Source organism: Phodopus roborovskii, unplaced genomic scaffold (assembly GCF_943737965.1).
Source record: "Phodopus roborovskii unplaced genomic scaffold, PHOROB, whole genome shotgun sequence".
In the NCBI taxonomy this organism is placed as follows: domain Eukaryota; kingdom Metazoa; phylum Chordata; class Mammalia; order Rodentia; family Cricetidae; genus Phodopus; species Phodopus roborovskii.
In genome coordinates, this window is record NW_026126515.1 from 3,946,596 (window position 1) to 3,960,796 (window position 14,201).

At 41.5% G+C, this 14,201-nt stretch overlaps 1 protein-coding gene and 1 pseudogene across 8 annotated transcripts in view; one reads left to right on the forward strand and one right to left on the reverse strand.

Annotated features, from left to right (window-relative positions):
• The window catches only part of Sipa1l1 (signal induced proliferation associated 1 like 1), a 272,998-nt gene that overhangs the window by 110,024 nt on the left and 148,773 nt on the right, over window positions 1-14,201 (forward strand). The window lies entirely within an intron of this gene.
• LOC127230870 (60S ribosomal protein L18-like) lies at window positions 8,049-8,573 on the reverse strand (annotated as a pseudogene).

Below are 14,201 nucleotides of genomic sequence, written 5' to 3' on the forward strand. Positions count from 1 at the left end.
TTGCTGAGTTGTGCTGTTTCACTCCTTGTGGCTCCTGAGTTTCAAAACTGGTGTTTTGTGCCGTGGGTGGGTCCAGGACAGGCGCCATTGTACATTAGGAAGGCTTTCGTTGCACTCACTTCGTTTGCTCCTTAGGGAAGTGTGCCGTTTGTTTGTCCTGTTCCCTTTCAAGGTGTGCACAGACCACACTTGTTCCTTTGGCCTCTTTCTGAAATGTCTTCTTAGGGAGATGCTGGCCTTTATCTAGTGTTGTGTTCCTTTGTTGCTTTCTGTGGCTCTGCAGGACTAGTAAAATGATTGCATTGACTGTTAGGGTGACCCGGAACATGGGTTTATATCTCCTACTCCTGAAAATGTGTTTTGACATGGTATCTCAGTGAAAGTAGCTCTAATTATTAGAAAACAGCTTAAGATACACACTGGGATTATTGCTTCACAGGATACTGTAGCAAACGTTATACATATACATACACCAGCAAAACTGACGGTGGAAAGTGGAAAGAATTGTATCCAAACTGATTAAGATACAGTTACAATGCATACTTGCAAAACTGGTCAGATGTTTAAAGGGGAATACTGTTAATTCAGCAAATGTTTTCTTTAGAGTATTTATGCAGCTTCTTTACTTCTTTACTCTTTAAGTTAAAGGACTTTGTACTCGAGATAACTGGTAATATTGACTGAAGAACATCCGTGTTTAATATTTACTGTACGTCCAGCACACAGACCCTTATTGAAATAGGCGTCCTCTGATTCGGTGGCTCTCAAAGGATAGGCCATCTAGAAGCAGACCTCTCTCTACCTGCAGGCAGCTGCCAAGTGCTTCTTTCCAATTTGGAGTCGGTAAAGTTTGCGTTACTTTGCTTTTTGCAGTCCTGTGCTAACTGGTCCAGTGCTGACTCAGTGAACCTTGTACTGACAGTAACCCTTGTCTGGTTCTTGCTGTTAGGAAGTTTTCAGTCCTTTACCATTGACTTTGCTGTTGTAAATGTTTATAGAATTCCTCTTCATCAGATTGAGGAAGTTCCCTTTGATTGCTGTTAGTGAGAGTTTGAGAATATGTATGTTCACATCTCTCTCTCTCTCTCTCTCTCTCTCTCTCTCTCTCTCTCTCTCTCTCTCTCTCTCTCTCTCTCCTCTGTGTGTGTGTGTGTGTGTGTGTGTAGACAGAGGTCAATGTTGGGTGCCTTCCTTGCTGTTCTCCATCTTAATTTTTGAAAAAGGGTCACCCAGCAAATCTGGGACTTACTGTTTGGCAATTTCACGTAGCACCACAGTTAGCTTATGTGTGGGTGCCAGGGATCTGAACTCAGGTCCTCGAGCTCATCCAGCAAGCATTTCACCTACTGAGCCTTCAACCTAGCTTCAATTTGTAACTATACAATCCTAAAAGGAGGGCATTGTATGTGTGCCTACCCCCTAGGGGTGTGTGTGTGTGTTTGCGTGTGCGTGCGCGCGTGCACACACATGCATTCTATTATATCTTTTTCTTGCTTTAGTCTTGGCTGAAATTGAGTTCAGTTGACTTGGGAGTGTGTTTTCTAGAAGTTTGTGAAGTATTGGATTGTTCTTTTTTTAACTGTGTAATAGAATTCTTCAATAAGGCCATTTGGGCCTGGGATTTTCCTGTGTGGAAAGATTTTTAATTACTAATTCAGTTTCTTTTTATAGATCTATTCATTTTCTCTTTTTGAACCAGTGGTGATTACTTCTTTACACCTTTCTCTGTGGGTTTGATTTCATTCCACTTGGCTCATTTGGTGACTGCACAGTCTACATGTGACTTGTCCCCTCTGAAGTCCCTGTGGAACCCCATCTCCTAGGTAAGATGGAAAGTGATCTAATCCTGCTGTTGAGGGGCAGGGCCTTTGAGATTGGATTAGGATTAGAAAAGGCTATTGTGAAGTTGGTTTATAGCTGGTGGAGAGAAAGGGCCCATCACATCAGCCTCCGCAGCCACACCTGGGTCAGCTCCGCCAGCCTCAAGTACTGCCTTAGTCCCCCCACCTTCCATACTGTGTGCCGAGTGATGGAGAGGGTCCTGCGAGCTCTCAGATCCCTTGTAACCTTTCTGTGAGGTCGTCAGTGTTCTTCTTCCCTTACTTGGGTGATGTGGGGGTTCTGTTTTGTTGTAATTTTACCTCTTGGTGTGTTTAAGTAGTAAAATTTGTCAATTTAACTGAATTTTTTTTTCAAAACAAAACAATTTTTGGTGTTACCATTTTCTCTGTTATTACTGGTTGGTTTGTTCAATGAAATGAGTTCTTTCCTTTCTTTTGTTCTATTAAAGTTTAAAAATAAAATTCTGGAACCGGAATTAGCTGTGTCATGTGAATTTGAAATGTAGTTTATTATTATTTTGTTCAAATTTAATTTTTCTTTTGATTGTCTTTTTATTTTTGGCCAGTGGGTGTAGAAATTTGTGTTTAATTTCTTCCAGCTTCTCTCGTTATAGAACTTGAAATTTTCTACCAGCTCAGTACTTCGGAGTTTATCCAGGCTTGCCCTGTGACATTGCAGATGTCCTTCCCTATGCTCTGCCATTGGAGAACTGTCTTGTAGCTGTCAGATGAGAATGATTGAGAGTTTGGACACAGTCCCCTGCCCTGCGTCTTATTTTATATTTGGTCTGATGGCTGTGTCAGTTACTGAAAGTGGGCACTGAGGTCTTGAGTTGTAGGTCAGTGGTCCCTCCCCTTTCAGATGGTCCTTTTGAGCTCTGTTACATCCATGCCTACAGCTGCTTCATCTCCCTGGTGAACCAACCCTGCCATCATCATGTCTTTCCTCTTGGTTGTCTAATGTTTCTTGTTTTTTTTTTCCTTAGAGTCTGTTTTGCCTAACAATGGTGTAGTAGCCAATACGCTGTGCCCACTGTCTTTCTGTGTGTCCCTGTCTCATACAGGGCTGCTTGTGATACTCATGGCCTGGTACCCGCTCAGCCCTCATGTGCTCTTGCCTCAGCTGCCATCTTTGAGAGGCTATTCAATGCCAGTTGTGGTAGGAGTGTTACAACATATATTAAAATGTGCCACGTTTTCATAGCTTTATTCATGTGAACAGTGCTGGTATGTTCGAGTGAAAAAGGAATGCTTTGGCATTACTGTGCAGTTTTACGCCGGCAAACAGTCCTCACTGGTGCAGGCTCTTCTGACCTGCGTCACACGAGTTAATAGAATCCCCTATCTGAAATCCTCATCCATGCTCTTTCATAGCCAGTGGCAATCCCTGGTCTGTACTTCCGACTTCTTTTGAAATTGTTATTTACTATAGTGATTTAGAATGTCATAAATGAAGTCATGGAGTATATAATGAGACTGCCTTCTTCCTTTCTTCCTCTTGCCTTGCCTTTGAGATCCATCCAAGTGATTGTGTGTATCAATATCGCTTGCTTCTTTTTATTACTGGGCCGATTGTGCATGTGCAGTTTGCATAATCACCACTGAAGGACATTTGGGTTAGTTCCAGTTTGGGTACTTAGGAGTAGAACTGCCACAAACATTCAGGCAAGGCTGTTTTTCTTCTCACAGCTCTGGGGTTGAGCCCAAGAGTCTTGTCCAGTCTAGGCAAGCGTCCTTCTCTGAGCTCACCAGCCACTCACAGCCCTCTTTTGTTCGCTAAGGGGATATGCCGATGTGTGATTTTGAGTTCTGTGTTACAGAACACTGCCAAGCTGTGGCCATGCCACATGTTCGTGTGCCTCCCCACCCTCCATGTTTGAGAGCTCCGGACTGGTCATGCCTCATGTGCCTTGTGCTCTGTGCCCCACCGTGTTTTTTTTTGAGAGTTCCTGTTGCCTTTGTTGAACCATTCTAGCAGGTACAGAACAGTGCCACCCCATGGTTTCAATTTGCATTTCTCAATGGCTTGTGATTCTCAATGGCTTTCATTAGTTTTTGTCATTCTTTTGCCTTTGGTGAAGCTTCCTTTATGTTTTAGGTTTTCTGTGAACAGTTTCTGAGGAACATTATTTGAAGTTCCTAGGATGGAGTTTCTTGAGACCGGAAGTCGCTGCTGGGACTTTTACTGTCATTGGGTTTGAGATAGCAGGGTTGCCGGTAGTGTGGAGCTGCGCCTGCCCCCCTCTAGGGTCATGTTTTATGCTGCAACCATGAATTAGACTCATGAGATGCCAGGAAGACAACAGCCCAAGTGACGTTCTTAAACTCCGAGACCCATGCTGTGTTTCCTCAACCAGACCTTGCTGCCCACCCAGGGCTGGGGGGGGGGGGAGGGGCTGGCTGCACCAAATGTTGTCTGAAGGACAAGTAAATGTGCCTTTGAGAAAGAAGTGTGTGGGTGTAATCCCAGGCGACAGGACTCTGGGCAGTTTGTCTACTGTGGGGAGTAGATGCCGCCAGTTGGAGCTTTCCTGGTTAGTTATTGAGAGTGCAAAAGGAGGCTGTTGTTCCCTACTTAACTACAGCTTTTCAGTTTCCTATAAGGTCTTACACTAATTCCTGATGATGAGATAAAGCAAATTTTGTTGAAAAGCCTCTTGGGAGGCAGAGGAAGAGGCAGAGGCAGAGGCAGGTGAGTTTAAGAGCAGCCTAGTCTACATAGTGCGAAACCTGTTTCAAAGAATTAAGAAAAGCCCTTTGAACAATGGGATACTTTCAACTCTTCAGAGTTTTCAGCGGAGAGGGCCTATATGAATTATTAGTATTAATATAAAATATATGATACCAAATATACTCTTTGACAACAAGGAGTATATTTGGTGTTATTATAACATATAAAGATAATCAAATCATGGGGAGCCAGTTCTTCCCACATTTGCTATGTCATTTGACGTAATTAGTATAAATGAAGCTTGTCTAGTGGCTTGGTGGACAGGAAGGGAAAAAGGTTCCTCTGTACATCCTGGTCAGGGACCATCACACCACTGATGTCTGCACAGTACTGGCTGCTGAGTGTGCCGCCTGGGAGAGCTTGTGTACAAGTATCTTCGTCATGACATGGCATTTAATTGCACAATACAAGATCTTAAGCCATCAGCCTGTTTCTCAATATTTTGCTCTCATTTCAGCATGTGAACTAGGCCTGCAAGTCTTGCAGTGGTAATAGAAAGTTATTGGTTCCCACTACATTATTATTAGTCTCATTTTCATCAGGAGATCTTAGGACCATAATTTGTTTTATTTTTTTTTGGGGGGGGGAGTGTTCTTTTTCAGGTTTACTTGAATTCCTGAATTTCTTTATAATGAAAGAGCAAAACCAATTTTTGAGAAATTTTGTTTAAAATGAGTAGAAATAAAAATGTCACTGACTGCAGTGACAGCCTGAGATGTGCCCACCTTATACGAGGGATCTGCTTCCTCTTTTCTTCATGCTAGGATGTTTCCCAGGATTAAAAAAAGGTTTTTGTTTATGCCTATGTTTGTATGTATAAATATATATGCTTTGTGTGTGTGTGTGTGTGTGTGTGTGTGTGTGTGTGTGTGTGTGTGTGCACGTGCCCATGCGCGCACGTTCCTGCCTGTGAAGGCTTGAAGAGGGTGTCAGACCCTCTTGACCTTGAGCTGGTGTTACAGTCATTTGTGAAGTGGACATTGGTGCTGGGAATTGAACTTGGGTTGTCTGGAAGAGTAGCAATGCTCTTGACTGCTGAACCATCTTTTCAGTACCTAGGAATCTCTCTGTTTAAACACACACACACACACACACACACACACACACACACACACACACACACACACACCCCAAAACAAAAACAGCAACAAAACAATGGTTATTTGTGACTTATTTGCTTTTAATTAAAAAATTCATATAGGTGTTATTGGTATAGCTCAATGGTACATAATAATCTTAGCATGCTTGTAACCCTGGGCTTAGTCCACAAGACTAAATAAACAAACTAAAAATTGCAAACCACATTGTATAGACTTGTTTAGGGTGGTTCGCTCCCTGCTGTGAGCATGCTGCTTGTCACTGAATTGGTCTAAAGAACCTGTGCCTTTTGGTGCTGAAGATGGAAGCCGATACACAATAGTCCACATGCTGGAGTGCATTTTACCACTGAACCATTTCATACTCCAGCTGTAATGTTTATATTTTACATAGGTGCTAGTATTTGAATTTTATTGAGATTACCTATATGAAGTTGGTAAATTGAATGGTATTAAGATGAAGAAGCTCTTCACTTAAAAAAAATGGTAAGCAAAAAAAATTATACACTATAGTAGGAAAAGATGTCTGCATGACTCATAGCTGCAATTTATAAAGAATATGAAAGAATAAGGCTCCCATAACTGCAGTGAGAAGTACAAGACTTGAATAAGCAGGTCACAGAAAGACACTTATTTGGCTAAGTTAGAAACGTCTAAAGATTTACTTAGAGTCATCTATTAGGGAAGCACAAATTAGAAGTACAAATTATGGTCTTAGCAGGATAGCAGGTGAGACAGGCCACTCACCCAGGTGTGGGGCAGGTGAGACAGGCCACTCACCCAGGTGTGAAGCGTTTGAACTTAACCATGCATGTTCCTGGAAGTAAAACTCGGTCCAACCTTTGCATTTGCACTCCCAGGGGTACAGATCCAACAGCAAGCCACACAGGTGTGCTTCAGGAGACTGCCCAGGTTCGTAGCAGCATTTGCATGTTCAAACTAGAAGGAAATAAACCGTTCCTCAGTAGTAGGGGGAATTATACTTTGTTGAGTTGGTTATGACTTGATGTGATTGTTCTTTTTCTCTTGCTGTACCTGACCAGTTCAGAAACAGTCTGTGGTGCTGGCAGTCTTAGTGGCCATCAGCCACTAAGTTACCAGGAAGTTACCAGGACTTGCCTGGGTGCCAGCAGTGCTTGTTTGTTAGTTGAGTGGCAGGTACATGGTGGGTCACATAGCTGAAAACGCTTAATACAGATGCACTTAGCAGTTGTAGGCAATTTATGGGTATTGTAGCTTTATAAATCATTTTCAAGAGTCTGCTAACCCTGTTTCCCCACTGTGCATCACTGTCACAGCACACCTTGCAACACTAACAAGCCACTGCCAGTTTCCAGTCTTGGCTCTGACTGGTGTTCAGAACCTCCTACCTGCAGGGATTGATGCATACATTTGACTGTTTTACTCTTTCAAAGGCCTTGGTGAACTTTGAATATTTAAAAAAGATCAGAAAAAACAAAACGAAACTCTTGGCTACTAAGCTGGGAATAAGCTACCCTGGTTTTATTAAATATATGAGTACGTTGGTGTTCAAAAAATGTTTTGAAGAACCAAAATGAAGCACCAAAAAAGATATTACTAGTAAACTAGCCATTCCAGAGAAAATATTTTTCTCCTTGACTAGCACAGATCTAATTAGTGTTAGTATATTTCATTAGTAATGGGGTTTTGCTGTGCTTTCGTGCCTTGATGAGACACATGACCCCCGCCCCTTCATGTCCTTCATGTAGCATGGTTCTGTGGGCTTAGCGTTTGTTCATTTCTCCTAACACATTCCATTCTTACATTAGATAGCCAGAAAATGTTTTGTTTTGTTTTGTGCTTATAGAAGGCATCATGGTTAATTAAATACACATCAGGAAACTTAAATTTTATTGCATATTTTTTCTCATGTAGGACAAGGTTGTAATTTATTGTAAGATGATCTTGGAATTTTTAGTTATCATGCCTCTGGCCTCCTTTCTCTGTCCATAATATGTCAGTGTGATGAACGTAGTCTTAAGTTTAGCCTCAGATGATGTAAAGATTGTTAATTAGAAAGAGAAGATCCAGAAGTAATTTATCTGATAGGCTAGTTGATTTTATCCTAAGGACAATGTGTGCAAAGATAAATTACATAGCTATGTAGCTAGAAGATTTTCTAACAATTTCTTAATTTGGTTTTGATGTTGAACCCGTATGACTAAGTTTTATTGTTAAATCACTTGGTCACACTTGGAAGTTCGGTTTTGGGGGCAGGTGTGCAGCAGTTTAGACAACAATTCCAGTGATTTGATCATGCAATGTCTAACAGTCTTGGGGGAGTGAACATAACTAAATTTATTAGTTGACAGTTTGACTTTATTAGCAATTTTTTCAAATCCAAAGCTATTTTTTTTTTTAATGGTAAGATCCAGGGTTAGTTTTTGTGGCCCTTTGGCCTCTGGCACGCTCAAACTTCTGTCCCTAGAGTGGAGTTAGGGTTTGGTGTGGTTGTGTGGGATTCTTGGGGGCTTGCCAGAATGCCAGTACACTCCTTGGCAGACAGGAGCATGGTGGTGCCACGGCCCTCAGAGATGAGGACCTTACCCCAGCCTGGAGAATGCCTCTTTGGGCCCTGCTGCTCACCTGCAGTGCTTACACTTTTGGCTTGGGTAGTTCTAGAATCTGGACATTATCTATGACCACTCCCATAGCCCCAGATGATTTGTCCTCTTGGCCAAGAAGCTTCATCTTTCGGATTGTGCAGTACAGGGACCAGGTGGCTGGCTGACTCTTAAATGGCATTTTCAGCACAATCTGGTTGAAGGTGGAGTGGGTTCACTTAGCCAGAAACCTGTGCACCTTGACTAGCAGTCTCAGCTAGATGTCCTGGCTCTTGGGCTCCTTGCACCCAACCTTAAATTTTAATTTGCCTCCAGTCATAGTTATTTAACTGGTACTTTAACCAAAACATCATTTTACTTACCATTTTTTGAGACAAAATCTTCTGTAACTCAGGCTGAAAACTTGCAGTGTAGCCTAAGGTGACCTTAAACACCTAATCCTCCTGCCTCCTCCTCTCAAGTGCTCGGATTATAGGTCTCTGTCATTCCTGGTAGAGTGAATTTTTTTGTGAAAAATTATGTACTTTTACTTTATGTATGTGTTTGTGCTTACATGGGTGTATGTGTGCCATTCGTGTTTCTGTGACCTGCAAAGGCCAAGGCCAAGAAAGGATATTAGGTGCCCTGGAAGTAGAGTTACAGGTGGTTGTAAGCTATCCTGTGATTGCTGGGAACTGAATTTAAGTTCTCCTTAAGAGCAGCCTGTTGTTAACCACTGAGCAGTGTCTCAAGGTTTTTTGCATTCTCCTGAAACTGTTCTTTCTCAGATCCCAGTAAGTTTCTAAAGCCAGTGATTTCTAAAGCCAGTGATTAGGTAGTTGTAATCTTAGCTTGCATCTTCTTGCAAAGCAGGGCTTTACAATGGAGTTGTAGTTTGTTTACCATCTCACTCTGTTACTCCTGTTTCTCCTTTTTTTCATAGCCTTTCATGTAATAAATAGAAATTGAGTTATATAGAAAATTCTAAATCATCACCCACACCTCCTTCATCAGTTTATTTGGAGAAGGATTTGCATCAGGGAAGAGGCTTTCTATAAGCCAGAGGAGGGAGGAGGTTTACACTGAAGAGAAAGTCGTGAGAGGAAATAGTGATGATTTGCACTTGGCATGTTGGGGATGAGGTGTGTGGAGTGAGGGGGACCTTCAGTGTGGCAGTCCATTGAGCACGCCTGTATTAGACATCTCTTCTTTCATGATTGCAAATTTTCTATGAATTTCCTAAGGAAACATGTTGGATTTTTAAAAGTATGATCTTTTTTTGTTTGTTTGTTTGGTTTTTGTTTTTTTCTTGTATGAGTTTTCTTTCCTTGGGCATTCCTAAATTACTCATTTCCCCATTGTTGATTTCCATAAAGTGGTGGTATGTTTAATGTACATTGATTTATTTGTAGTTAAAGATGGACTAAAAGTCATTCTTACCAAGGGTTAATACTACAGGAGTCTCTACAAGACAGGGGCTGTCATAAGTGTCACTGTCACCCAGTACCTGCTGTGTTCTGTCCGGTCCCTCTTAGTTCTAGAAGGGAAATTTGAAGGTTCACCCTCCCATAAGGCCCCACTGGTCTTAAGTCTTAGAATGTTCTATCACAGGAGTTTCTAAGACAGTTCAAGATTACTAAGGATATTTGTGTGTGTTTACTGGATGATTGGTATCTGCAAAACGGTATGTGCTTCAAAATGTGCCTAGTTACTGGAGGAATCAACCGTGTCGTGTGGCTTTGTAGAGGTTGGATTGCTAATCACTCATGGCCAGTTAGTCACTCAGCCCTGGTTCATAAAGCCTGTCCCATGAAGCCCCGTCCTCTGTCACAATCCCTGGAAGGTGGTTTCTTGCGGTTGAACAAATGAAGGTGTAGGGAAAGTAGGACGGGGTAGGTCCCCCCCTCTGCCCAGCACTGCCATCTCTTCATTTGGCCTTCCTTCTCTCACTTGTGCCCTTTGTACTGATCATTGTAATTTCTTTCTTGAATTCTGTGAGCCATTCTAAGGAATAACTAAATCCGAGGAGGGGATTATGGAGTCCAAGTTTACACAACACACCTTTCAGAACTACAGAAACCTAGCCTCGTGTTTGGTGTCTGGGATGGGAACGATGTTGTGGGAACATGGACTTCACTTATGACCCTTAAGCTGATGCCAAATGCACAGCATGGAGCATTGAATTAATTGTGGGAGGTGTATCCAGTGGACGCCAAGAACTGGGGAATTGGTTGGTAGGGGCAAACCTTCACACACAGGGTGCTGGAATTGGTTTGAGTGTGAGCAAAAGAGTTTTTTCTTTTTATTTAGTGTTACCAGCCAAGGAGTGTTAGGAAAACAGAACTAGTAGTTGTATGTATTAGAGGGCACATTTGTATATAAACCTGTAGATTGATTTGAATAGCAAGATCCAGATATGATACCGATCGTAAGAGAATTGGCATAGGTTTTTGGGGTGGTTCAGAGGACAGACTGATGAATCAGGCAGGCCATGGTGCAAATGGAAGGCTGGACTTCCATGCCCTTTGGGTCTTTGTTGACCTTTCAGCAGAATGATTTAAAGGAAGGCCAGCCACATAACTCATGGCCACTGTCAGTGTTAGCAACAGCTAAAAAAAAAAAAAGGCACCTTCATCCCAACATCTAGATTAGTGGGGTTTGCTCTCTTTTATTTGCTCTGCTGCTTAGTCCAAAGATATTACATATGCCAAAGACACTTAGGTAATGAGTTTTGCCACAAATACTTGATTAGTGTTTGACCAAGTAACTGAGTACTTATGTGCTGGCCAAGTTACTACATGAAACTAATGATCATATCTAGTGCGTCCATAATCAGGGTAGAAAGACACTGTGATACTGGTTAAGAAATCTCTGGGGTTTAGACAAGGTGCTGACACCCTCAGCCAGCACACTGACTGTTCATTCCTCCAGCAGTTAGCAGCTGTTGTATTTTGCTGACCGTGGAACATATACAGTGCTGTTACCTTCTGAGAGATGTCCCCCCCCCCCCCCCCCGCCTTGAGTAAACAGGACAGTTATGCTTTCAGCCTGTCTCCTCATGCTTATTTTTAGTGAGATTTGTATATTGGCTGGATTTCAAATTTTTCATAAATAACCTGATTATTTAGAATTCAGGCCAAATGCACAGTTGTTACTGTAGAGAGAAAGCAAACATTGTCTTCTGATTTATTCATGTGTACTGAAAGAAAGAATGGAGAATTCCTATACCAAATCATATTAATAAATTCAATGACTGTTTGGCTGATACTTAGTGTGTACCCTTGAGAGTAAGAACTACTGGTTTGCCAAAGCATCCTCTAGAGTATTCTGGAACAGATCATTCGTTCTGTTAGCCTGAATAATTGCTCCTTTTATAAGCAAAGATGTCACCTCAACTTAACAGTGAAAATCTCTTCCATGGGCCTTGGAGTTGCACTTTTCAAAGCATTGCTGTTAGAAGACAAACAAGACGAATTAGAAGTGAATTAGCCCAGGCCGCCTCTGATGCATCTGTGTAACTCCCATCTGTCTTAGGATTTTGTACCTACTGTCACATGTATAAAATACGGCCCATAATTATCTCAGTTCTGAACACCATTATACAGTCATTTAAACCCAAGAAAAATATTGCCTTTGGTGCCAAACTGAAATATGTGGTTTATAATTCTTAAATTACTAGCGTCTGTTCATTTTTAAGGGTCCGGGAACCTTTGTGTTAGGGTAGGCTTTCGGCTGCTGAGTGTACCTAGTCTCTTGGTGGCCAGGTTCCTGTACCAGTTAGACCTTGTGGCTCACAGAAGACGCTAGGATCTGATCACACCAGATGCTTTCTGCCTTAGTTTTCTTTGAAGTTGTTAAACTTGTGTGAGAGATCTCTTTTGCGTCATCTCCTTCACTGTCCACAGAGGTCACTGTGGCTCCTCTGAGACTGAGCTTCTCTTCTTTGTGAAGATAGCCTGTTTAAAGGAGCCTGTGGGGTGAGATAGCCCCTTTAAAGGAGCCCTGTGAAGTTGTCTGTCAGCCTTCTTTTACTTGGGTTTCTTTATGGATATACTGCTGATAATGTCAGAATACCCTATGAAGGCCTCCGCCTGGAGTGGTTGAATCTGTCTGGCTCTCGGCTGCTGACCCTATTTCCTTTGGCATAAGTGAGTTCACTCCAGAGTGCTGAGTTGTAGGATTTGCCAGCACTACATTCAGGCCAGCTTGCTCCACTCACAGCAGGATTCATTCAAACACATTCACCCCAACCTTGTGAGCCTTCTTTAGAGCAGCTGTGTGATCTCCATGCATCATGGAGTGGCTTTTGCAGTAGCCCAGCTTTTAAACCACCAGCCTTATCCCTGGAGCCAACCCTGAAAAGTAATCGATACCTGTCCCGTTAAACCACAGTAAACATGTTTGAAGCGTTTGTTTTTTGTGTACTGAAGCTCACACTGAACAGTGAGCACTGGGTTGCAAAGGGATTTGGAGACCTGTCTCAGTGTGTGTTTGCAATCTAGTTCTCTTGGTTTGAGAAGTTACACTCTTCTACTTCCTGTAGTACATTTGAGTGATGATCTTTCAGTGGTTGTCTGTGGCCAACAAACAAAAACAGTGTTTTTGCCCTTTAATGGCCTATAAGTGTGGATGGAGAGAGCTTTCTTAAATGTTGCAACTGGACTCTGGGAACTTAAGAATTCTTCAGCAAATAATGAGTGGGATCTGCAGTTTTGTTTAATTTTGTTTAGGGATAACTACATAATCTTGTTCAACATACAATTAAAAGTTTTATTTTTTAGGTTATGGTAATTTCTTTCAGGACTCTGTCGTTTTAGGTTCTAACATGGTATATTCAGCTTCCTAGTTCACTGTTAAAATCCATTGTGCTCTAAGTTCTGCTGTTGAGTAGTTTGCAGTTTTTGTGTACTTGCCTTCCCATAGTATAAATGTGAGGGTGAAGGTGCTGGGTGGGAGGATAGACCAGGACTCTGTCTCTACTTTGTTTATACGCTAGAGGGCGTGAGCATCTATTGTTGTACATTATTGCAGGCACCCTAGTCTGACTTCACGAATTAAGTCAAGTGATAGGCATACCAAGATGCCTTTTTATATCTCTCCAGTTGCCAGTAAGATTTTTGTTTGTTCGTTTGCTTTTGGCGGTGTTGCAGTTTGAATTCAGGTTTTTGAGAATATGAGGCAAAATCTCCCATGCCCTCCCATGCCCTGACCAGCATCTCTAGTTGCTAAACTCACTATCAGTTCCTGGTTTCCCTTTCTTCACAGCATCTTCTGCTTTTCTCTAGGATTGTTTGCCTTTCCTACATGTTTAGGACTTGCACATGCAGTCATTCATCTTCTTAATGTTTTCAGGTGTTGCTTATGACTGCTATTTTTGTCATGTCACCTTGAACAATTCCTGTATTATAATAATGTTGAGTGTATTTATTATTAGTGCTTGTGGTCATTCTATTTTGTATTGTTTACATTTTATGAAGTCATAAAGTAGTTTTTATTATCTACTTAAAATTTTATAATCTTGCTTTTTACATGCAAGTTAGGTTAAGTTGAGATTTGCTTTTATGTGAAAGGTAGAATGGGAATTCATTTTAATAATTTTTACATGGATAAACATGTGTACAAGTACCATTATTAAATAATTCAGTTTCTGAATTAATCTGGCATTCTTGCTGTGTTGTAAATAATAGTTGGGAAGGAGGACTAATTTCCTCCTGACTTTGTTATGAGAATTGGTGTTCTTGTAATGTAAGATTTAGACACTGCTTGTTAAGTTTCTAAAAACAGCTGTAGATAGATGATAGACAGGTAGATGGATAGATATAGCTAGCTAGATGATAGATAATAGATGATTGATAGATAATGAATACGTGATAGACTGATAGATGGACAATAGATGACGGTTTGATGAATAGAATATAAATACAAAGGCAGCGGAAAGCATACATGCATGTGTAGCTCCCTCTCCATT